This window comes from Podarcis gaigeae, assembly GCF_964106915.1.
Source record: "Podarcis gaigeae genome assembly, chromosome: 3".
Lineage (NCBI taxonomy): Eukaryota > Metazoa > Chordata > Lepidosauria > Squamata > Lacertidae > Podarcis > Podarcis gaigeae.
In genome coordinates, this window is record NC_139680.1 from 46810570 (window position 1) to 46835873 (window position 25304).

Consider the following 25304-nt stretch of genomic DNA (forward strand, 5'->3'; position numbering starts at 1 on the left):
GGCAGCTGCCTGTTGAGATTCAGTTGGCTGCTTGGGGAAACCTCAGTCGGAAGTTATCTACCCTGTTCCTAAACACGTTGCTTGAATGTGGAAAGTTTGCGAAGCTGCCTTGAACAGCTCCGATGTGATCCATCAAAAAAGGCCAACGACCCTAACCTATCCTACCTGATGAAGCAAGCAAGCAAGCAAGCGATGAATGGACATCATTTCCCGACCAAAGAAGAGAAGTGATCCGTTAAAACTCTCAAACCAGCCTTGTCGTTGCCTTCTGCTTGATGTGGACTGCAAACTCCTAACACTATCCGACCAAAGTTGAGTCCTCTTAGAATAGATCTTCCTATTAATTTAAAGTGAAGAGATTAGACTGCATCCCAATACACACTTACCCGGGAGTAACCCCACTGATCTCCTTGATTTCCTTCTGAGTAGACGTGAGGATTGTAAACCACGCATTTAACTCTACCATTTGCCTTTAGCGCTTGGCTAAAGTGTTTCTAGAACTGGCGTGTAAGCGAACCTTTTTGGTACCCATATCCTAAAAGTGTGACTCGGAAGTTATTCCCAAGGTGTTGTTTGCTACTTATCCGTTACATTGCAATTTGTTTTAGCATCTTAGGTTATATATATTGGGCCGCTGTATTTTAAAATGACCACAATGGCTGTTGGAGCCATAGGGACGGGGCGAGCTAGATGTTTGGATAAATGTGTGCGTTTCACATTTTCTCTATCACTGCCTCTCAGTGTCTGGAAAAAACTGCACCTGCTTTATTTCTACCTGTCACGCGTGTGCAGGAGCCCTGGAAGGGGCGGGGGGAGTGGGATTCCTTGTGCTGCGTTCTGCCCAACATTTACTGCAGGCTAGCTAGTAGCCTCCCTTTGCAGCACTAGCGTGCTCTCTGGTAAGTCCAGATGGAGGAATGGGGTTAGTAGCTGCTACGAAGAAAGGCGTCGTGTATTGAGGGCGCCAAGGGAGAAGGCAGATCGCTTCCGCTCGAGCGCAGTTGACACTGAAGTATTTGCATTCTGCCCGGGCTGCAACGTTTGCTTGATTAACAGCGCAGGCCTAACCGTGTCGGCTCAAAGAAGGGTCTGTTGAATTCAGTGGGGCTTACTCCCAGGTAATTGGGGTTAGACTGTCGACTTTCTGAATCTAAAACGGATAAGGTGGTCCCCGTGAACCGTGGTGCTGCCTGGTGATGATGATAGAGACTTCTAAAAACTGCCAGCGCCGTATTAGAATAGACACCCCCATTTTTCTATCACACGTCTTCTATGGCGCACGCGTCTTATGAGTACTCACGTCATTATTACTAATATTATTTTAAATATTTTCTGATAATATATCTTCCATTCCCTTAATCCAGACAACCTGTCCTAGACACATGCAAGGTTCATTAAAAGCAATGGTCTTGGTCCGTCAGAAAGAAGAAGAAATAACCTCGCAAAATTCATAGCTAGAAAATACCTTTATTAGGACTAACCAAAATGCCACCAAATCGTGGCGAGCATTTGCATGGCTAAGGCTGCAGCCCTGATGCTTTTCTGGGAGTAAGCTCCAGTGACCTCAGCTGGACTGGTTCCTGCGTAGACTTGCAGGACTGCACTCTTAAGAGCTGGGAGTACGTCCCACTGACGTGAAAATCGCAGCCTTCTTTCCCTAGGAGGAAAGTAAATGGAAATAAGAAATCACAACGGAGAGGCGATTTGCTGTGAATTCCTTATCTCGATGTTCTGCGAACTCGGACACCATACTGAGTGGTTTGAGGATTATACCTTAAAACAGGAGGGTGACACGCACCCCTTAACCACCCCCCCCCATGGTGTTGCATTCCAAGTTCCCATCAGCCTCAGCTAGCATGGGCAATGAATGGTCAAGTATAATGGGAGCTGGGAGTCCAGAAACATATCGAAGTCCATAGGTTCCCCAGCCCTGCCTTATCAGTGATGATGGTTTTTATTGACACTCTCAAACAACTAGTGCAAGGTTTCAGGAAAGTCATTCTCAAAATTTATATTGTCAAGAGTCTCTCCTGGAGGAGAGTGCCTCTGGCTGGGTGTGGATAGTGGTCCTGATGCAAGCTGGGTTTTTGTGCGTGAGAGCAAGAGAACCAACACGGCTGAATGTTCTATTTACAAGAAGGCGCAATATTCACAAAGTGGAAGGGGAGGCGAGTGCTTCTGTGCCAACGTGTTTCGTGAAAATAGAACAATGCCTTGGTGACCTTTGAGCAGGTGGGGATCACTGAAGGAAGGCGAAGACAGGAGTGCTGCCTTGAAAGGAGCCTAGCAGGTCAATCCCACCTTCTTACAAGAACCTGATTTCATCCTCTCCCTGTTTTATTCTCCTGTTTTATCCTCACAACATTCCTGTGAGGTAGGCCAATATGAGAAACAGCGACTGGTTCCGGGATCAGATAATGAGCTTTTTTAAAAAAGCAGAAGGTGGGCTTGTATCCCCAGCTGTGTCTCCCCAGCAAGGTCAGCCCCCTCGCCCTTGCGCCACACTATCAAGATAGAAAGAATGCAACTTATGGAAATGTTCTTTATCATATTGCGGAACCCTTAATGAAGCACGGTTGCAAAGTTGAGATGAAATCCGTCGGCTTTCGCTACGGATGTCAAAAGCGCTTTGCCTCTTCCCTTACACCCAGAGACCAGAGCAGCCTGTTCCATTGGTGCCTAATTGCAACCCACCACACCAGTCTCGTTGGCTTGCCTGCCCTTTTCTCTGGCATGCTTCCCTCATTTAATTAACACAAGAGCCCTTCTCTCTCTCTCTCCGTTTCTTTTTCCTTAGGACAGCTCAGGACTCCTAAAGCCTCAATCCCACAAGACTCGCGGGGCGGGAAGAAGGATGCCGAAGGTGCCTGGCGCTGAGAGGGTGCAGAGAGAGAAGAGACCAAGTCAAAGGTGCTCGCCTGCGCCGCTTGGGATGGAGCGAGAAGCGTCCCCCTCTCCCGGTGCCTCCCGCTTTCCAAACCTGCTTTAACTCGATTAGGAAATTAAAAGGCACTTCTAAGCGCATTTTCCCTGCCTCAGTGGCTCCCCCCACCATTCCTCTGTCTCTCTATAAACTTCTGCTCTGTTTAATGATAATTCATCGCGCAAGGCGTTTTGTGCGTCTTGCGCTCCCGAGAGTGTGTGTGTTTGTGTGTGTGATTTTCCACTCAGGTAAACTTGGCGAACCTTGAAAGGACCCGACGTCTTGCCTTTTGAAAACATTGAGTAGGAAAGATGGAAAGAAGTGGCCTATGGAAACACCAAGAGAAGTTTCCGTCTCAGACAAACGCTGCCGAGAGAGATGAAGTAATCAGAAAACCTAGCAAAGGAGAAAGTGGTGGGGGAGAGGGAGGAGAAAGAAAAAGATTGAATTAATTAGCCTTAAAGAGCTCGTGCTTGATGGAAAATCAAAAACGATCTTAGTTTCCTTGGGTCATTTGCATGCGTTTCAGAACTATGCTATCGTCTTCATCCTGGCTTCCATTTTCTAGAGAAATTTTCAGTGGCGTCAGTATCAAGAAGAAAACCTATTTTTTACCTTTTGCCCCACGATTCTATTTACCCCAAAGTGGTGCAGTTCAGACTACTGTCCTACGCACACTTACCAGCAACAGGCCCCATCAGGAGTCTCACGTCAATCACACCAGGATATATTTACAAATACGATATTTTCAAAGATGTAGATATATATGCCTTCATTTGGTGTGTATCACATTTCATTAAAAACACGCTTCACACCCTTAAAAGAATCCTGAGAACCGTAGTTTACTCTGTACAGAGCTACAATTTCCAGCACCTTTAGCAATATACAGTTCCCAAGATTCTTGGGGGGGGGGTGCTTTAAATGTATGGTGTATGCACAGCCTTGGTGCAATTCTATACACACTTACCTAGGTGTAAGTTCTACTGAACACAACTGGGCTTACATCTGAGTAGACATGCATAAAGGTAAAGGGAACCCCTGACCATTAGGTCCAGTCGTGACCGACTCTGGGGTTGCGGCGCTCATCTCGCTTTATTGGCCGAGGGAGCCCGTGTACAGCTTCTGGGTCATGTGGCCAGCATGACTAAGCCGCTTCTGGCAAACAAGAGCAGCACACGGAAACGCCGTTTACCTTCCTGCCGGAGCGGTACCTATTTATCTACTTGCACTTTGACGTGCTTTCGAACTGCTAGGTTGGCAGGAGCAGGGACCAAGCAATGGGAGCTCACCCTGTTGAGGGATTCGAACCGCCAACCTTCTGATCGGCAAGTCCTAGGCTCTGTGGTTTAACCCACAGCGCCACCCGCATCCCTAGGAACACACTAAAGCATTTTGATATTTCCTGAGTCAGAAGGTCCCAAGAGCCTTTTCCTGTTTTGTGCAACTCCTCCTGCTCTTGAAGAGTTCAGAGGCACAGGGTGGAATCAGTGCCAGTTTTTTCATCCTGTTGCAGTCAGTCTCTGATGCTCCAAGGCTTTTTTTTTTTACATCTCAGACTCACCCAACATGTGGATTTATTCAGGAGTAAAGTCCGCATGTGCTGTTGCTGACTACCAAACTCAGGTCATAAAAGAAATAATAGAATGGAAGAGGAGGCAGAAAGAAAATAAATAGATTAGATGCATAAATGGGGAACTGTGAGATGCAGTGCTGATGTTCCTTTGGCGGTAGCCCACGATGGAGATGCATTGAGGATTAAATCTGTAAATTACATTTTAAACCTTCCGTACCATGTGTGTGAGAGAAATATGAGAGTAAACAGGCTGTGAAGCCCTTTTAGCAGAGTAAAAACACAAGCACTTTTGCAGCTTACTAGATGCTAGGAATTACTGTAGGCAATTACACCTCTTATTCCTGCTTATTTGTGGTTGGCTGACCTTTCCCCTCTTTGTCCCCATTGCTAAGAATCAACCACATGCTTTAGTGTAAAAAAAAAAAGTTTACTTACGTTTCAGGGCAGGCAGCAAATATATCAAAGTAGTATGCAGGCAAAAATACTTCTTAGTTACAAAATACAAATGTAGTTTGGGCAGAGTCCAAGGATGTACACATTGTTGGCTTCAAAGGAAGAGAGAAACTGAGGCAAGGAGGAAGGAGAAAATATTAAGCTCCTCTGTCCTGTTTCCTGCTGCAGGAAGAAAGGGATATGACATCACACAGACCTGTGTTCTCTAGGAATACAGGATCTCTGAAACCTTTTTTTAAATCATTTTTATTGATTTTCCAATAAAAAAACATCAATTTTATTTTAATTGAAGTATTATGATTGGATATTTAACAGGAACTCTGAAACAACCCCTTCATATGCTTATTTAGCAAACATAATTGTAATTTTGATTGCAGATTTACTACAGCCGAAAGGGGAGAAGAGGGAGCTAATGAATCAAGGTGTAGAGACACTTCTGTAGAGAAAAGTGAATGGTGGTGTTTGGAGTTTAATGCTCAGAAGAAGTAAAATTAATACAAAACCCCACACACTTTACCCTGGGTACAACCACCCTGGATACTCTAAGTTTGCAAAATAATAAAGCTATGTTTATTACTGGAATTACATAGTTGATGGGGGGGGGGGAATCCCTACTTCTCTCTAACATTTGTAGGCAAAACTATGAGGATCAATTTTCCAAGGGTGAAACCATTAGGCCAAAATGAGATAAAAGGGGTGGTTGGGGGAGAGATTTTTTTTTAAGTGCTAATAAAACTGTAGCCAGGAAGCTATGTTTTTGAAATATCTTTCTATCTATTGTATTCCATGAGCAAAGCTCCCTGCATGTAAAATATTTATGTATATTACACTTACATTCTGCTGTGGCAGCATACAAGACTCTCCACCCTCCCCAATTTTGCCATCACAACAACCCTGAGAGTAGGCTGGACTGAAAATGAGTGATTACCCTGGGGGGTAGGTTTTGATATTCTACTTTAAAACATGCAGGGAGAATTTTCATTGGTAGAGCATTAAAAAATGCAGCCCCACTCTTGCAACCTGTGGGGAGCAGCACAGCATTCTACCACCGTTCTACTTAAGGTAGCCCACCTCCAATTTCTCAGAGAGAAAAGGGGTGTGCTTTCACATCTGCCTCACAGGCCAGAAGTTGCCCATAAGGCAGCCGCACTAGACCCAGCTTTGTTCAGAAGATAAACATGCCAAATGAGGAGATTAGATTCTTGCTTGAGTTAGTTGCATGTTGGGGCTATATGGCGAGTGCCAGTAATTTTGATATTTATGTGAAATGAGGGCCAACGCAGCCAGCAACTTGATTTGCCCCTCCTGGCAAAATAGAGTCAATAATGACAGCTTCAGGTGTCCTGTGATGAAAATGCAGAAATTCTTCCACTGGCAAATCATCTCGGGAGACAGATTGGGCTCATTATTTCCAGAATATGCATAATCAGCCCATTGCTTTATACACAAAGGGAGGGGATCTGGTTTCTCGGGCTCTGCAGCAAGATCCTGGGAATGTTATGCAGCGGGCGGGGATCCTTCTGAGTTCAACACGGTTTAACTCTATCAGCAAGTGTGCATGCCACTGCCCGATCCTATGCATGTTTTTACTCAGTAGAAATTCTCACTGAGTTCAATGAATTCTACTCCCAAGTATATAATGATTGGAACGCTGGATACATTTTCAGAATAAGAATATAAATGGGGGTTGTGTGTGCGTGTGTGTGTGTGTGACTTATTGACCTTACATTCTTTAAGGAACTCAATGTGACATACATGGTCCCTCCCATGTAATCCCCACAACAACCCTGTGAGGTCAGTTAAGCCAAGAGGCAGTGATTGGCTCAAGGTCACTCACTGAGCTTCATGGCCAAATGGGGAATCAAACCCTGGTCTCCCAGGTTCTATTCTGACACTCTAACCACTACACCACACTGGGCAGTGGTTACTGTTTTACACTTATGAAATCTGAATCATAACATAATTGTTATGATTGTTAAAACTGAATACTTGGGTGATGCCTTACTGGAGCAGATTACCAAACATTGAAAAAGGAGAGAAATAGTAATCTTGGGGGACTTCAACTTCCCTGATATCTGTTGGAACTCAAACTCTGCCCAGAGTGTAAGGTATGACAGACTCCTCCAATGCATTGCTGACAATTTCATTTTCCAGAAGGTGGAAGAACAAACAAGGGGACCATCTACCTTGGACCTGGTCCTCACCAATAGGGAGGAATTGATTGATGATGTGGAAGTGCTCAGAAAGTTGGGAGGAAGTGATCATTTTTCTCCTGGTTTCAGGATACAGAGGCAAGGGGAAACTGAGTGTAGTTGGACATGCATTCTGGACTTTAAAAAGGCCAATTTCGAAAAGCCTAAGGAACTACTGTGTGTGATCTCATGGTCAGAAATACTCAATGTGAAGGGAGTCCAAGAAAGATAGCAGTTTCTAAAAGGAGAAATATTGAAGGCCCAAATGCAGCAGACAATATCAACAAGAAAGAAAAGTGGGGAGCATCTAAGGAAATTGGTGTGGCTGCATAAGGAGCTTACAGATGAGCTGAGAATTAAGAAGGGCATGTATAAAGAAATGGAAGAAAGGGAAAATCACAAAGGAGGAGTATACATGAATAGCCAACAGTTGCAGGGGAAAAGTCAAGCCGGCTAAAGCTTAGAATAAGCTCAGGCTTGCAAGAGAGGTTAAAAATAATATAAAAGGTTTCTTCAGCTATGTCCAAAGTAAGAGGAAGAACAAGCAAGTGGGGAACATGGAGAAATGCTATTGGGTGACAGAGAAAAGATGGAACTACTCAACACCTACTTTGCCTCTGTCTTCAGTGATGCCCAACCTGGTGATAACAGAGTAAATGATGTAAGGAGGGAGTTGCAGCCCAATATAGGAAAAGAGGTAGTAAGAGAACACCTAACTACTTTAAATGTATTCAAATCTCCAGGGCTTGATGAGCTGCATCCAAGGGTACTAAAAGAATTTGCGGATGTAATTTCAGAGCCTTTGTCTATTATCTTTGAGAATTATTGGAGAACAGGTGAGGTCCCTACAGACTGGAGGCAGCAAATGTTGTCCCCATAGGGGGGAAACTGGTGGCAAGTGGAAAGATGTGTGGTTTTCATTTTAGAAAGTCTCACGAAAAGCAAGCAACTGCTGAGAGAGAGGCGAATCCTATTGCAGTCCAGAATTGCACGGCGACGGCGTTATCCAAAGCCGGGAAGTCTAAAACGACTTACGCTAAAACCTCGAGGAGTCTTACTATTAGGCAGAAGGAAGCGTACTTCTCAGGGAGCTATGAAAGAGCAGCCGATTATCAGTCACCGTGTTACTAAATTATGGGAAGTAACATTAAATAGAAGCAAAAAACTATCCACTCCGTGTTCATAATCAGTACAAAAAAATTCTAATCGCCTTCTTTGTATTCGAGTCAGATTTTTTTTAATGTGCATTCGTGTGGAATAGCGTGATGCTAAACCTTAAAAAGGTACGTCGAGTTCAACATCCTGGATCCCAGATACCTGTGGGAAACCCGCAAGCAGCGGCCGTCTCCCGCTGTTGTCCCCCAGTGACGGATATTCTCTGAACGTCTGACACAGCCAGCCACTGATAGCCTTACCCACCATAGTTTGCTGAACCCTTAAAATAAATTAGCAGCGCAATGCTCTTTATCTGTCTGCTCTGAAATAAGTCCCATTAAGTTCAGTGGCACTCACTCTCGGATATATTCTAAACCGCCCTGTAATTCTGTAATTTTCAGATGAAGAGCGGCTTAGAAATTTAATAAATAATAATAAAACAATAAGCGTGCGCAGCAATCTTAAGCAGCAGCGCTAAAGCGGCCCATCAGTCAACAAGCTGCAGCGATTGGCTCGTCTTCTCTCTCTCTCTCCATGGCTAGCGCAGCTATATCAAGTCCCTTTTAAAAAGGCAGGATTCAGAGGAGGCTTCCGTTTGTCAACATCATTCATTTCAGATCATCATACGGAAAAGAGGGTTTTTGTTTTTTGTTTTCAAATCCACACCGTCCTTCTCTCCTCTCCTCCCTAAACTGTTTAACCAGGAGGGAATGTTTAACTAAGTGTAAGGAACAGTTTCTGACTGGCTGTGTGCGTGTGTGCAAAACTTGGATTTGTTCTCGGCAGATATCTGGCCAGACAGAAGAGGATGCAAACCCAGTTTACAGCATTATGCGCCCTCATTAAAATAAAGAAAGTGCGCCTCTCGCGCAAAACCCTCTCCTCCTCCTCCTCCTTCCTGGCAAAGCCGGCCTCGTTCTCCATTTAGATGATTACCAGCCAGCCAGCAGCCGAACAGGCCTCCCCTCTCCCTGGTGCTTTCGCATCGTCGTTCCAGCAGCGGCAGCTACCATCTCGCTCCCTCCCTCCTCCTCCTTTCCTTCCACGCGAAGAGGCTGCTCTCTTGTAAAGCAACCGAGGCGAATTCGCAGCGAAGGGGTGGGGTGGGGAGGTCAGATCGTGATCCGTCTGACTTTCTCTCAGCCAGCGCTGCTTCTTCTTCCTCGGGCTTTGATGGGAAGAAGAGGCAGAGAGAGGCTCCTTTTCACAGGCGGAGTGGGAAGGAGGGAGGCAAGACAAATCGCCGTTAAGGTCCAAGGAGGAGAAGTCACGATTCAAGCGCACCAGAGTAAAATACAATATTTCGATTCGATTTTCAGAGCACTTTGTGGAGTTATACCCGCCAACGCTGTCAGCGCAATCCTATGTAGGTTGACTCTGAAGAAAATCCCACTGGGATTAATCAGTGGGATTTATGAACCATCTGGTGGTTATACAGTTTACTCGTGTGTGTAGAATCATTAAGTTGGCCAGAAGCATACAAGGAGGAATGGTTGTAATGGGAATAAAGGGCTTCCGAAACGAAGCCCCTGAAGACAGATTCTTCACTTGTACCCACTACCTACATAAGTGCTGGCCTCATTATTAACATTTATTTATATAGCGCCATCAATGCACAAGACGGCTGTACACAATCAAAATAAGAATTCTACCCCAAAGGGCGTACAATCTACTACAACAAAAAGAAGCATTACAATAAAAAGCAATCGCTTACTGTGGGGTTTGCAGCCAAATCACAAATGCGAGTTTTGCCAGACAAGCACAGGGCTGGTACACAGAAAGCTCCTAAACTTCCTAGAGAGGAACCTCTGTGTGTGGCCACTTCCTCGGCCACCTCTGGGCCGGAAGTCTGTAACAAACGAGATCCTTGACACTACCTTCCATCTCGGTTTTTTCCACCATGCTTCCAAACTTTTTCAGACTTGTGTCTGAGGGATCCAAGCACATGCAGCCTATTTTGAAGCCAAATTTATATTTTAAAGCCGAGAGGTTTTCTTACTTGAATTTGCTGCCTGCATTGAAATTTAAATAAACATTTATGTTTATCTTACAAAAAATGTGTGGGTCAGTTTCTGCAATGGGGGTGAAGAGGGGGAAATCAGCAAACCAGAAAAGGGGTAAATATGTGTATTTGCTTAATTCCTAAGCTTTAGTAAGCTGTAAAATGTATGTGTTTTACTCTGCTAAAATACTTCACAGTCCCCTTTTTGTATTTCTCCTACATATTTGTGGGAGGTTTAAATTTTAATCTACAGATTTAAACCTCAAACCATCTCCTACATTTAATAATAATAATAAATTTTATTTATATCCCGCCCTCCCCAGCTGAAGCTGGGCTCAGGGCGGCTAACAGCAATAAGTGGACAATTCACATACTTAGCATCTCAGGGAACCACTGAAAAACAAAACAAAATATTGTGCTATGTACCTTAATTTATTTACACATTTTTCTCAGATGTGAAAGTCATTTTCACTATTAAAGACATGATGTAGCCAAGGTTTAGTACGTCTGATGGAAATTATTTCAGTGGGAGATATTTAAGCATGCATGTCTTCAACTTTCTCATTGAAATTGTTGGGGCTTAAAGTGTTTCTATTTGAGTGGATTGTGAATACAGGAACACAGGAAGCTCCCTTATACTGAGCCACCCACTGAGCCATCTAGCTCAGTACTGTCTACACCAGGGATGTCCAGCTCCCAAGAAACTGTGATCTACTCACAGAATAAAAAACTGGCAGTGATCTACTCCTTTTTTGGGGGGGAGGGGGTTCAGGTTCGCAATCATCCTGTTGGACATCCCTGCTCTACATTGACTGGTAATAGCTCTCCAGATTTTTCAGGCAGGAGATATATTCCCAGTCTTACCTCACCTCAAGATGTAAGGCATTGAACTAGGGACCTTCTGCATGCAAAGCAGCTGTTCTACAACTGCCCTCATTTTCATCCTTTTTAAATGAATTAGATTCATGAGTATATTCATGTTTTACAGAATGATCTTGTGTTGACATAGTGCTGGTAGCATTTCACCCCCTGGTTTAGTAGTTTCAGTTCTTCATTTGGAAAATACAAAGAATCGCTTCAGCAGTGTGCTTTTTGCCATCTTATGCCAGCCATTATGGAACAGAACAGGGTGTTGGGGTATGTGTGAGTGTCAGTAGTGACTAACAGGGCAAGTGCATGTTGAAGGATTAAAAGAAGAGAGCTTGAGGCACGGAATAAGGTCAAGAAAGGGTTTCTAGATAATGGCAGCCTCATAGAAGTCACAAAGCAAGCAATTAGACCAGCATCTTCAGTTGAGCTAATAGCGCAAGAGAGTGTGAAAGGAAATAGAAATTGACGCAGGAATGTTCCATACCAGAGAGGACTTAGTAGGCAAGAAGAGAGAACCTGAACAGAATATAGTAGAAATAAAGAAAATGTGTATAATTTTTTTTTTTTTAAGATTTCACAGTGGTTGCAATTTGCAGTTTGATGTAATGAATATGTAAATTTGAATTTTATCTGGTCCCATGGCAGTAACTGGGGAAAATCCAGTTGTAGTTCCCATATGAGATGGGTTATGAACTGGACAGTTTTTCAGCAGGACTTTGGAAAGCTTGAAGAATGTCCAAGTACTGATCGAGATGTTCCTGGGACCTTCTACATAGTGGAGGAGCTGCATGTCCCCTTTGCTTCACCACACAGGTGACATAACAGATGTGAACATAAGAAGAACATGAGAAAGCCCTGCAGGATCAAATGAGGCCAAAGGCCCATCTAGTCAAGCATTCTGCTATCTCAGTAGCCAACAGTGGCTGTTGTGTTGAGATTTGGCTTGTGGGCTTCGCATAGGCGTCTGGTTGGCCTGAAAACAGTATGCTGGACTAGATGAACTATTGGCCTGATTCAACAGGCTCTTATTATATTTACTAACTGGAGAAAGCAGTATGTCCACTCAAAACCTTTGCAGATGCAAACAGCATTGAAAGCAGCATTGTGTGTATAACCAAACTGATACCATCATGAACACAAATCATCATGAGGATACAATAAAAAGAACGCATGGAGGGGCCCAATAATTGGGCCTGACACCATTTTATGCATATTGGGGTCCCTGTATATGCCTTTGTCATCCGAAAAATTGAATTGTGAAGCCCAATCCCAAATATCTCTATCCTTCCTATGCCAGCAGGAACCTAAACATCTAGAGGCAAAACTATGGTAGGAGCGGGCTAAGTTATAGATCTAGTCATGGGAGGGAAGAGGATGTGCTAAAGTGAGCAGATTTGAAGGAGAACAGCAACTTTAAGAGTTGTAAGGGGGAAAGGGAAATAGGAAGCTGCCAATGACTAAGTCAGGCCATTTTAGTCCATCTCAACTCAATATTGTCTGCTAGACTCAGAAGCTTGCTTTCTGTGTTGTGACATTTTGGTTGGCCATAATAGAGGGACTTTTTCTTTTTTCCAGTTGCCTTGCCTATTTGACTCTTAGCCCTCCATGCTAATGTAACCTACCTCTTCATCTGCTTAGCATATTTGGTGGGTTTCTCTCTGAGGAAAATTTGTTCATTTGGCATGCAGAGGATTGGTGAATAGCACCTCAAGAGATGATGTCATCATATTTGTAATCAGTGGTATATGTGCCCATCCCTCCTCCAGTACACCACTGCACCCTGACAACATGGATAGCCAATGTGATGCCCTCCAGATATTATTGGACTCCAATGCCCTCCAACCCCAGACAACATGGTCAACTGATTTATCTATCCTTAGTAGACTTATTTCTGGTTTATTGTAATTGAATATAAACTGCTGTGTTTATTATTATTACTAAATCTATATGTTGCTTATATGCTATACGTAATAGCTTTTAAGTGGCTTACAAGCATAAAAGCAAGTATAAAATCCATACATAATTAAAACAATTCCACAAAATAATTCTATAAATCCATTAAATGCCCATATTTAAAATATACAATAAACTATGACAATTAAAAGTATGACAATTAAATAGTTAGAAAGCAATTAATACAGTTGGATCAAGAAGTTCAAGTTCATGGAAATGCTTGCCTAAACAAGACCTAGCAGAATGACAGTATGCATGCAGCCTCTCGTATTTCAGAAGGGAGGGCATTCCACAATAGTGCTGCCAATTGTATCAAATTGTAAGGGAAACGGCCTTGCTAGAAAAAACTAACCAATAAACTGAAACTGACACGGGGACAAACAGAAGAGGACGCCTTCAGCCCAATATGGCTCCCCTTTATCACATAAACAGCTGAACAAGACAACGACAAGAACCAGTGAAAAAGCCTACCTCTAAGTAACCACAAGCCAATAAACATCAGGCCTTGGGAAAACTAGATAAGCCCCATTTGCTAATCTGGATGCCCTTACTTGGCAGTGGAAGGGGAAATACTTTTTCAGGAAACTTGATTGAGTGGCTAATAAACAGCCAGTGCAGATTCCTTAGCACTGTGATTTGTGATATCCCTTAGTGTGACATGTGGGACCCTGCGACACTTAATTTCCCATTGGCCAGGTGAATAAGTAAGTTTTTATCTGACCAGTAGTGAGGACAGTAGTGAGAAGGATAACCATATTTTCCCAGGGAGTGAGTTCCAGAGGTCTAGATGCTACCACTGAGAAGACCCTTTTCTTGTGTAATCACACCATGAGCCACTTCTAGTAGTGGAGCCATGAGCATTTTCCTTTTGGGTAGACAGACAGACAGACAGACAGACAGACAGACAGAATAATGCTGATGACAGGGATGCCTTGTTTATAGTAATCTGTAAGCTGCCTTGGGAGCCTTTATTAAATTTTAGGGCTATTTTTAAAAGTAAAAAGAAAATCCCATTAAAATTATGAATTTATCTGGGTTTGTTACTCAGTTCACATTCAGTCAAGGACCTCAATAGCTGCAATATGATGTTCATATTTAAACATCACCTGATATGATATGATGTTCATTTTTCCGACACCTGTACTTTGCTTTGGCATTTTTATATGTACAGTTAAAATTACCTAAGGTATAAACATCTAAAAAACACAAAGGGTGAAGCAGTCAGTGTGGCAGGCTCAAGGACAGGGAGCAAGCTTTGATTTAGAACTCTTGGTGTTTAAATGGCTGAAATTCCCTTATTGCAGGAACAAGTCTATCAGCTTCTGACCCAAGAAGCATGTGTGCGCCATCCTAGCCCCTTCTGGCAGCATGTTTGGTTCAGTGGCCATGCAGCTATTATCTCTCCACCCACAGCTGCACTAGCTCCCTCTCCAAGATGGATAAAACCCATAGACTGGAAGCAAATGCTCCAGCAAGCAGAGTTCACTGAAGAAGCATTTTGACACAGAATTTACTGGCGTGCCATTGAAAACTGGCTGCCACCAAACTCTGACCTCTTTCCTGACAGCCATTCCACCCACAAGCATACAGAAAATGAAATCACAGGGCTTGGGGGTTAACCCTGTAGGGAGACTGCAAGGTCTTTGGGCTTGAACCAAAACATTTTGCATTACCTTTGTGGTCAATGACAAGAATGACATCTGCCACTATGAATGTTGAAGAGATCCGCAATGGGAAGACATGAGAATCATCCTGCTCCTATCAAAATGTGGTATCTAATGCAGAGGTTGTTGTTATTATTATATTTTAATATGAATTTTAAAAAACTTACCAGAAGATGCTTTTCTCTCATTAGACTATTTATGTTACAATATGTAATCACAGGGATTGAATTCTGTGTTTCTGTAAACAGCAATACAAGCATCAGAGTGCTGTGGTGTTTGCAGAATAATGGTGCTGGACTTGAAATAACACATAGACTGAGCCACCATAAATGATTTTCACAGAAATATGTCACATGTTCAAACTTCATTTTGTGCTGCTGCTGCTTCTGTTTGTCTGCTATTTCCTTTAGTTAAAGCCTTTTATTTTCTTTGGACACACATCCAATGTATGATGTGCTGTCTTAAACTTTTATAAACACCTAGTTTCATGCATGGCCTGTTTTCAGGCAACTTTCACTGCATCATACATTTTGTGGTCTTAAAGCTTCCACCTTTACAATTCTATGATTCTATGATTCATATCACAGGTCCAATCCAGTTCAGTACTGACTACACAGACTGGCAGCAGCTGTCCAGGATTTCAGACAGGGGCTTCTCCTAGCTCTACCTGGAGATGCTGGGGACTGAACCTGGGACATTCCGCATGCCAAGCAGGTGCTATCCCACAGAGCTAAAGCCTTTTTCTCACCATGCTTATTACCCACCACCCCTTCTGCAACAGTAATTATGGCTGTTTTGAAGAAGGATTTTGGTGACATTATTTTGGCCACCATCCCATCAGGGCCTAATTAGGTCACCTAATTTGGTGTCTGCTATTTTTAAAATAATCTTTCTCTCCCCCCCCCCCCTTCTTCTCAGAAGCTGTCAGGAACATTTGCTGGTCTGGCAAGTTCCACAGTGGAGAGAGAGGCCTGTACCTTCTTCTCCCTCTTGGCAGGGCCCGTCTCTTTCATGCCCTCCGCTCCTCTGGGCCAGCCCCGCCGAAGCAGCGTCCTCTCTCTCCAGGAGGAGCGTCCAGGCGGGTGGAAGGCCGAGCACAATGGAACCTGAGAATTTCTGTCACTCTCCGCATATGGCCCGAAGTGCTTTAATCCCAATTAGGGGCGGCTGACACACGGTCCTATTCATCTCCCTCAGCTCTTGAATACATTTGCCTAGAAATGAACTTCGCCCATAGAGGCGCCGCTAAATGTGCCCAACAGCAAGGAAAATCGAATTGAGGCCTGCGCTCAATTGGAAGGCGAGGGCGGGAGAAAAGGTATGAATTTATAAGGTACACCGAAACATTGCGATTCAGCCACAAGTCGGGTGACTTTTCTTTGCACCCTGTCAACCGAAAGAGCCGGGAGATAAGTAGGCTGAGGGGGGCGGGGGCGAAGGGAGGAGGAGGACGGACGAGAAAAAAGGCGACTTTTTCCACAGACTTTGAATAAGCCAGGATAGGCCTTTCCCCCCTTTTGAAAGTGGTTGATTGTGCGCGCCTTGAAATACGCTCGCCTCCCTCCAGGCATTCCAGCGGGGCGACCCAGCCTTGAGCGCGTCCATTTCACAGAGGGGGGGGGGCGAGGCGGGCTGGAACCAAGGGAGATATTTTATTTTAAAAAACAATCATGGCGTTTTCCACAGGCCCCCAAGGCGCATTGAGACTCTGACTCTCTCTTTCTCATTCTGTCTCTCTGGGAGTTGCCAAGGCAGGGCTCTCGACAGCCCAGGCCGCGATCGTGTCATCTGCCGGGGTTCCCATAGAAGCCTAATTACTATTCAAAAGCTGCTCCAATATCCCACCCGCATCTTGTCTGCCCCGCACAGCTGGTTGGGGGCCTCGGAGGTTCGCCTCCCCTTGCCCAGCCACCAAGCGAGACCTGGTCGCTTTACACAATCGGCTGCCTTTTTTTTCTTTTTTCTTCCGTGCAACAAGATCTCGATTCTCGGGCCTCTTTTCTCGTTTTGTAAAATAAATAAATGAATGAATTAGGAGTACTGTAAATGAAAGGAAGCCACCAACTCGAAAGGAGAGAGAAGCACTGTTAACAAAGCGGGGCTTAATTGGATTTGTCGGCTTCTTCTTGGGCAGAGCAGAGGGGCAGCAGTGAAGCTGGAGGGTGGGCTGGGTGCAGGCAGAGTCCAGAATGACACTTCCAGGATTTAGGAAACACTTCCCCCCATCCTCAAAAAAAAAACATGTCTTTGAAATGAATGGCAGATCTTGGCACTGGTCACAGATAGCAACGTGTGTTACTTTGCTGACTTCAGAATTTGGGAAGCCAGCCCTGTTGCATTTTGGGCTCCCTTATGCGAAGTGAGGCCCTGGACATCTCCGCTAAAGTCGCCCACTGGAGCTCAGAGCCGCCCGTGGAATCCTGAGATGGCCAAGTGACCTGTAACACTTAAGGCTGCAGGTGTGTGTGTAGATGACACTGTCGAATCCACCCCCTAAAACAGAGCAAAAACCCAACAACCCCAGTGTTATCAGGAAGAGTAGTGCTAGGGCGAGCTTAGTAATTTTCTGCTTGCATAGCGTTTTGTTTTGACATACAGGAGCCCCCAAAGAGGTGAGTCCCTCACCTGCAGGATGATATGGCTCCCTCCATTCTACCACTCCCAGACTCCTCTGCTCTGCTTCATGTCCAGATCAGCCTTGGGGCATGCAAATAAACAAGAGCGCTCCTAAGCATACACAGAGTGCATGTCTCTTGACACTGATTAGCCACAGTCCTCTTCTATATCTCTGAGGGCAGGGATTTCAGGGAGACCTGGGCACCTCCTCTATTCAAGATGTTAGCCACAGAATGCATGCCCTATAGCCAGGGGTAGGGAAAGCTTTTGAGCCAGAGGACCATATTCACCATATTCACAATGGGCAAGATTCTGAGGGACACATGTCAGTGGTGGACAGGGCCAGAGGCAAACTAGGGCAGATGTTTCAACACTCACCCGTACATCTCTTTATCCTTCATCTAGCCAAGCAAAAGGCCTTCTGTTAGTTGGAAGGTCACATTTCAACCAGACAATAGGGAACATAGGGAACAGCCTTATACAGTGGTACCTCAGATTACATACACTTCGGGTTACATACGCTTCAGGTTACAGACTCCGCTAACCCAGAAATATTACTGCAGGTTAAGAACTTTGCTTCAGGACGAGAACAAAAATCGTGCTGCGGCGGTGCAGCAGCACCAGGAGGCCCCATTAGCTAAAGTGGTGCTTCAGGTTAAGAACAGACCTCCAGAACGAATTAAGTTCTTAATCCACGGTACCACTGTACAGTGTCAGGCCATTGTTCCACCTCTCTGGCAAGGGCTCTTAGGTTTCAGATAAGGCACATTCCCAGGCCTACCTGGAGTGGCTGGGAATTGAACACAGGACCTTCTGAATGCAAAGCAGATGCTTTATCACTGAGCTACAGACTTTCCCTAGGGAGGGCATAGAGTAGGGTGGGGGCCTATGAGGGGTGTGGCCTGGGAAGGGCCCAGGGGTCAGATAGATCTGAAGGGGCATATTTGACCCTAAGCCTCTGCTTCTCCACTCAGCCCCTGCCCTTAACCTAAAGCACACCTACTATATCTGAAACAGAATATGTTTACAAGGTCAGATGGCACGACTTTTGGGCTTTCCTCTCTGTGGCCTAAGCCTTAGCATTAGGGAGGTTTAAATGAATTACTGGGTGGCATAGTGGTTAGACAGACTAGGTCAGACAGACTAGGACCTTGAAGATGAGAATTCAAATCCCAACACAGCTATGAAACTCGTTTAGGCCAGTCACTGTCTCTGAGCCTAACCTACCTCACAGGGTTGTTGTGATGATAAAAAGTAGAGGTGGAAGAACTATGTATGTCACCTTGAGTTCCTTGGAGGAAAGGTAGGATAGAAATGTAAATAAAACAAAACAAACAAAATTGTCTTAAAACTTGTTTTCAGGGGCCCCCTGCTGCTGCAAGTGAGATAACAGAGACGTGTCCTGAGCATGTGCTGAGTGCCTTCCTCTTATAAAGTAACTGCAACAGGCCACACTTATCTAAGATGAGAGGCAGAGAGCCTAGTATTCATGTAGGCTTCAAACCCAGCATTATCTCATTTAAAAAAATTCACAACTGTAAGAAGAGATAGGACAAAAAGAAAGAAAAAAGCTATTGAAAGCTTTATAGGTTTTGAACGGTCTCCTCTAAATAGTTGTCCCAGTGAAAGCTTCTTTTCATCTTACCTCTATTTAAGAATATAATTCAAGGCAACAATCCTCAGACTGTTTACGAAGAGTCAAGTGTCGCTAGTCAAAAGCAAATTACACGGTTGCTATCCTGGGAGAGAGTTCTCTCTGTCTCTCTTTTAACCCAGGGGTGGGTAGCTATATTCTCTCAAGGCCCTTCGCCACTAAAAGCAATATATATTTAATTTACACAGCCATGAGGAACAGAAACTTATTTTTGATTCAAAAATAAAATCTGGCATTGAGTGGATTCTCTCCTGAAAGAATCATGTCAAGGCTGATCTTGTGTATGAAAATGCCGGCTTAGAAGGGAATACACATAAACTTGCAGTGGATAAACTGATTAGGGGTTAACTGAATTTACTCTGGTAAAAAGTGGTGGCTATTTTGTGTGTGTGTAAATTGTAAATTGACTTGTAAATTGACTCCGATCAGATGCCATGCGGAATGCTCTTTAGCCCTTACACCATTTATTCTCACCGGCCATAACAATCCGATTGACTTTACTCGGATTGTGGGGAGGAGAATGAGCGGGTGCAGGGAATAAATGGACTGGAAAGACGAAGATGCTGCAAGATTCCAGGGAGCTGATTTTGGCTGAAACACACCTTTCTTTGAGCAGGAACCAGGTCCTGCCTTGGGGAGAGAAAATAGGCTGCTCCGTTTGCACTGGGAGAATCTGGGCCACTGAATGAACTTGCAGCATTTCTTTCTTTCTCTTTCTTTCGTTCCCCCAACGTTTTTTTGTTTTGTTTTGTTTTGTTCAAGCATCCACTGTGTTTCTTTCCCCACAGCATAATGGAGCTGGCCCTGTATACAGGCATTCATGCTGGTTTGAATGTAATGTTGAACCTTCTCAGTGCTGGAGCGGTTTGATGGTTTGAATGGAGCTCCCTGGTGGGACATTGCTAGGCGCAACTGTGCCTCTTTGGACGCCTGTTGTTCCTTAACATTCATGCCTCATTATGGGGCAACCTGTTCAAGCCAAGAGAGAGCCAGTCCTGAGCCAAAGCCTTCCCTCGGGGGCGTTGGCAGTTCAGAGAGAGAGAGAGAAGGAGGGAGGGAGGGAGAGATTGAGGGAGAGGGCTAAGGAGGAGGGGGGGGTTAAAAATCTCTTTTGGTCGCTGGGCAAAAGTGGTTTCCCCCTTTTAACTGGTCTTTCCAGCGGCCCAGTTGAAGTGTCTCAAAAGGGACTAGTGGAATGTTTTGACTCTCAACATTGTCTCGGAATAAAGCTAGAAGCATGTAATTAATGTGTCCTTTTAATAAGGGACAATAAAGCCGTTCAAGCTATTTAATTTCATTTAATTTTCCATCCCATTTGCTTCCAAGGCTCCTTTTACCCATTTTTTTTTTTAAAAAGCCCAGCCTTTCATGGCGTGGCTTGCTTCAGTGGGCACGTTAGATCGATTTCAGCCTGCCTTTTTAGGGATTGGGGGAAAGGAGATAGACAAAAATCAAAGCAAACGTGTCTCATTCCCCTTTTTTGGGGGGGGGGGGAGAGACCATTTATGGTAACTAAAAGAAGCTTCCAGGCAACTGAGCCACAGGAACGGAACAAAATAAATATAATAAAAATAAAATAAAGCCAACGTGCGGGGCCGCTGCCATCCTTTCCAGGGGTTGGGAGACGAGGTATAACTTGGATGTACATGCGGATATAGAAAGAAATAGCTTTTTTCTCGCAACCGACCAGCTGTGGGTTGCTTTCCGTCGGAGGCTTCGCGTGGCGCTCGCGACTCCCGCCGGCCGTGGCGAGGCTGCCCCACTAGGGCAGAAAGGAGCTTCTACCTTTCCCCTTTGACGCCTCCGACCGGTGCCCTGGCGGCCGGCGGGCGGGTCAGGAAGGGTATATTTCAACCGGTTGTCACCCCGAAGCCGGCAGGCCAGAGGTTAGACGGACTAGTCCTTGGCTTGAATTTATTGCTCTCCGCTTTTTGTTTCGCCCTTTGCTTCCCATTCAGGATGCCGACCGCAGGGGTCATCTTCAGTCTTCGGTCCCGGCCACCGGCCCCCCCCCCCCAGAAGCCTCTGCAACAGCCCAAACGATCCCTTCTCGAGAAAGCACCGATCCAATTCCACCTGACCCAGGAAAGAAAGGATTTCTGAACTCGGGTCGGTACAAAGGCCGTTTTTAGTCAGGTTCCCCCAATCCCCAGCTCTCCCCTCACCCAACATCACCGTTTGTCGTTCCTAGTAATTTAGAATCTCAAACTCATACATGCTAGAAAAAGTATATATATTCGATTTGAAATTGGGTGGGGTGGGGCGGAGGGGTCCTTGGGTTTTCTAGACTGCAGCATCGGCGACTTGCGTAAGTGACACATCTCGAGCCAGATGCTACGATCGCAAGCGCGCTTACCTGGGAGTAAGCCCCATTGAATTCAATCGGATCTCCTTCTAACTGGTCGTATATAGAATTGCGCTGGAAGGCTTCACTCCACAAACACATTTACTAGGGAGAAAGATCCATGCGACAACGTGGAACTTACTACCGAGTCAACATGAATGGGCTTGTACTCTGTGAAATACACTTTTGATAGCCCATACTATCTGAGACTCTTAATCTCAGGGTCGCGTGCTCGAGATCCAGGTTGGGCAAAATATTCCTGCTCTGTAGGGAGCTGGACTAGATGATCCTCGTGGTCCCCTCCAACTCTACAATTCTATGATTTCCGAAAACTGGATTTGTCAATACTACTTAAGTCCTATTCAATGGAGGGCGAGTGACATGGATTTTGGGTTGTAAAGCAGTCTAGTCCTTCCTTGGAAGCATCTCCATCCCAGAAGGACAGCCGTGTCATTCCCGGGGCATCAAGGAATCTTGTAGCTGCATCTTCCAACACATCACACAATGTTATTCTGATATAATTTTTAGCGCCCAGTTCCTGAAATGCCTTTAGGTTTTCCAGCCCACTAAATGCAAGTCAAACAGGGGTGGATAACTTGTGCCTCGCCAGATGTTGTTGGACACCGACTCCTATGCCTTGGAAAGCATTAGGATTCACTTCATTCACTAGGGTCTACTTCAATGTTAATTTATTGGTGCCAGACCAATTTCCTCTTCTGGTCATTTGCTCCGACCTCATTGAGATATCTAGGTAGCTGTTGGCGGAGCAACCTGATCCCGTGGGCGTTTCCTCAGAAGCAAGCCCAAATGAGCTCAATGGAGCTTGCTTCCAAGTGAGCACCGATAGGATTGTGGCTGTCGTGTGTGCCTTCAACCCCACATTTTAGAGCAGGGGTGGGGAACCTGTGGCCCTCCAGATGTTGGGTTCTGACATCCACTAGCCACAGCCTGCAGAACCAACGGCCAGGGGTGATGGGGCATTGTAGTCCAGCAATATCTGAAGGGCTACAGATAGCCAACCGGGACTACAACTTCCATACACCCCCGACTGTTGACCATGCTGTCTGGCGATGATGAGGGCTGGAATCCATTGGTAGCGTTAGTTACCCTTGGTGTAGAGGCACAGCATCCATAGGAAAATCCCTGGGGATCTTTTACTGGGGTTCTCACCACAATGCATGAAAGGAAGTATTCTTGAAATTCAGATATAAACCTAAGCAGAACTCAACTCTTCCTTATACGGCCCCCGAAGTTGTACCTCTACACCATTTGGCTAGCAGTAAGCTCCATTAAACTTAGTGGGGCTTACTTCTGAGTCAGGGTATTGGATTGTGTTGTAAATTACTTACACTTCACAAAGCCTCTGAGAGTTTCTACAAGGAAACCTTTCTTGTTTTTTACCTTGGGCAAACTACCATGCGTTTCTGTTATGTAAATGCTTAGGAAATATTTTTGATGTAAATATAGGACAAACGAGTGGATTTCCATGAAAGTCAGCTTCAGCTTCCGAGTGCTAGGCGGAGATGAATGAAAGCTACGGAGCTGAATAGAACCTGCACAAATGAAGTGTCACGTTAATGTTTTCATTAACTGCAGAGAGTTAGAGCCAGGCTTAGACAGCAGTTTGGCGCACACTTCCTAGCAAGGAGTAGGACTCGTCGAACTCAGTGTAACTGACTTCTAGGTAAACATGCAGAGGATCGCGCTGTTAAAGTTGTCCGATCCATAAAGAGTTTCAGGAAGCAGCAGCACATGAGCTGATTTAAATTCTGGTCGGGTGACATTCTGCTGAAATCAATAGATAGTTGAAGGTTATCCATATTTACACGGAAGTATATTCCACTGAATTCATTTGGCTTACTCCCAAGTAAGCGTGCACAGGATTACCGTCCGACAACCCAGGCGGTAGGCCGAAATGAGTTCGACTGAGCTGAATAAATTCGACTTACTCCCGAATAAATAGGTTTAGGGCTGTAGACTTAATTGTGTGTAAGGCCACCAGAGTACGATCCGGTCATGTTTTAGGTCCCAATGATTTCGAGGGGGTGGAGGAGGAGAGGGGCATAAATAAATGCATGTTTTTAATGCTGTAATGGAAACCAATGTGCTGTAAAAGTGCTGTCTCTTCCTTTACATTTAAAGGGAATAATGCCCTGATCAAAATGCTACTTGAAAGTAAGTTCCATTCATTTCATTTGGACCTACCTTCCAGTAAATGTGTAACCACCAGCCTGCAAGGCGTCATTGCTTTATCAAATGTGTTGTACTTAGGCTATATTGAGCTTGACTCCAAATAGGGAAAGTGACAGAGGATCTGCTTTTCATCTAGAAGGTCCCAGGTTCAGCCCCTAGCATCTCAAGGTAGGGCTAGGAGAGCAGTAGAAAATACCACGACTGTTCCAAGACATGTTGGCACCTGAGACGAACTACAAAATGACACTTTCCATCCCCGCCAGGGAAGGAGAGAGTGAAGAACCTACATCAGGGACAAGAGGAGGCGGGACTTAAGATCTAAATAGGGATCTGCTGCCCCTGTGGATCCTGCCACCCGAAGTGGTCTCCTCACCTTGCCTCATGGGTGGGCCGGCCCTGGAAAATACCGAACTAGATGGGCTAATGATCTGAATCAATTCGTATGCTCCGGCTTCATCCTCTGACTGTGGATTTGGTACAGTCTATCCAAGGCCTCGGATGTAGATCTCTGTGTCTGTTTGTCGTGGTGCTTAAAGCAACGTGCATCTCGCTACAAACTGCGCGAGTGGGCTAGGTGACAGTCTGCAAATTCACCGCTTGTGTGGGAAAAGAAAACTCTTTGGAATCTATTCCCATTACTAAAGAAGCGTGGAAGGAGCTAGTAAGTAGCAAATTAATGATCCAGTCTGTAACCCTATAAGAATACTTAACTGGGCAGACAATGGACCTCACTTCTTTAGAAGCATATGTAGGGTTGCCTTCCAAGGCTACAACATTATGCTCATAGATATGGGGAGTAAGACCCCATTGGATTTAATGGGACTGCATCGAAGTAAATTTGCACAGAAACAGACCACACACCTTCCGTTCCCGTTATGAAAACTTTAAGGGAAGGCAGTAAACTCTGGCCCCTCCAGCCTAAACACTCGAGGAAGTGCGTTCCATTTATTTCGGTGGGCTAAGACTTTGCTGGAACTTTGCAATCATTTCCCCGCTCTGGGTTTTAAGTTCTCGGCTTTTGTCATTTTCTTGAATCGATTCTTGTTACTGGAGGACCAATTCCTGGTCAGTTATGAAGTCTCATGATTCTTGCTCACACTTACACATTTTGTTAATGTCAGTGGGTCTCTGCATAGCTTGAGCAAAAGATTCTTTCCCCCCAATGCAGAAACAGGTGAAATAGTACGATGACCACGTGTATTCTGCCACCCTGTTTGTGATGGCCTCATCCTGACTCGAAAGATATCGCCTCTCATTTCAACATGACTTTCCTCTAAGAAACTAAATCTAGCAAGCCAGCACCCCTCCCCCATAGTAGCCCTGCGACTCAATCCTCCGCAGAGGTAATCCCCTTTATTTAGTGGGCCCCAGCTAGTGTGTGCATAGGATTGCAGCTGAAGCCGTATTTATATCAAATCCAATCTCAATGATGTTCAAAGTATCTCCTTGCAGATAAGTATTTTACGAGTTTTGGCTTATTTCTTCCGTCCATCCTCTCTGCCTTTCCTCTGGGATGTTTTATCTTCACCCAGTGAATAAATATGGACTCGAACAAGTACGTATTCGGATTATTTCGTCACCACTCCTCATCATTCCCCCTCTCTTCTGGATTTCTTAAATAAATTCTTGTCCGTCTTTGGAAATCTCATAGAGTACATGGGGTGCGTTTTGTTCTAGGCCTGTTGGAATGTGAGTGCTACTTTTCTATTGAA

At 44.9% G+C, this 25304-nt stretch overlaps 2 long non-coding RNA genes across 2 annotated transcripts; one reads left to right on the forward strand and one right to left on the reverse strand.

Moving 5' to 3' along the window:
• Positions 1–1447: 1447 nt before the first annotated feature.
• On the reverse strand, positions 1448–15880 carry LOC310841072. Its single transcript, XR_014562323.1, has 3 exons — positions 15763–15880; positions 14953–15023; positions 1448–1657 (listed from the first exon to the last, which is right to left on the reverse strand). It is a non-coding gene; the product is annotated as an uncharacterized lncRNA (long non-coding RNA).
• On the forward strand, positions 15031–25148 carry LOC310841053. Its single transcript, XR_014562304.1, has 2 exons — positions 15031–16103; positions 21014–25148. It is a non-coding gene; the product is annotated as an uncharacterized lncRNA (long non-coding RNA).
• Positions 25149–25304: the final 156 nt, after the last annotated feature.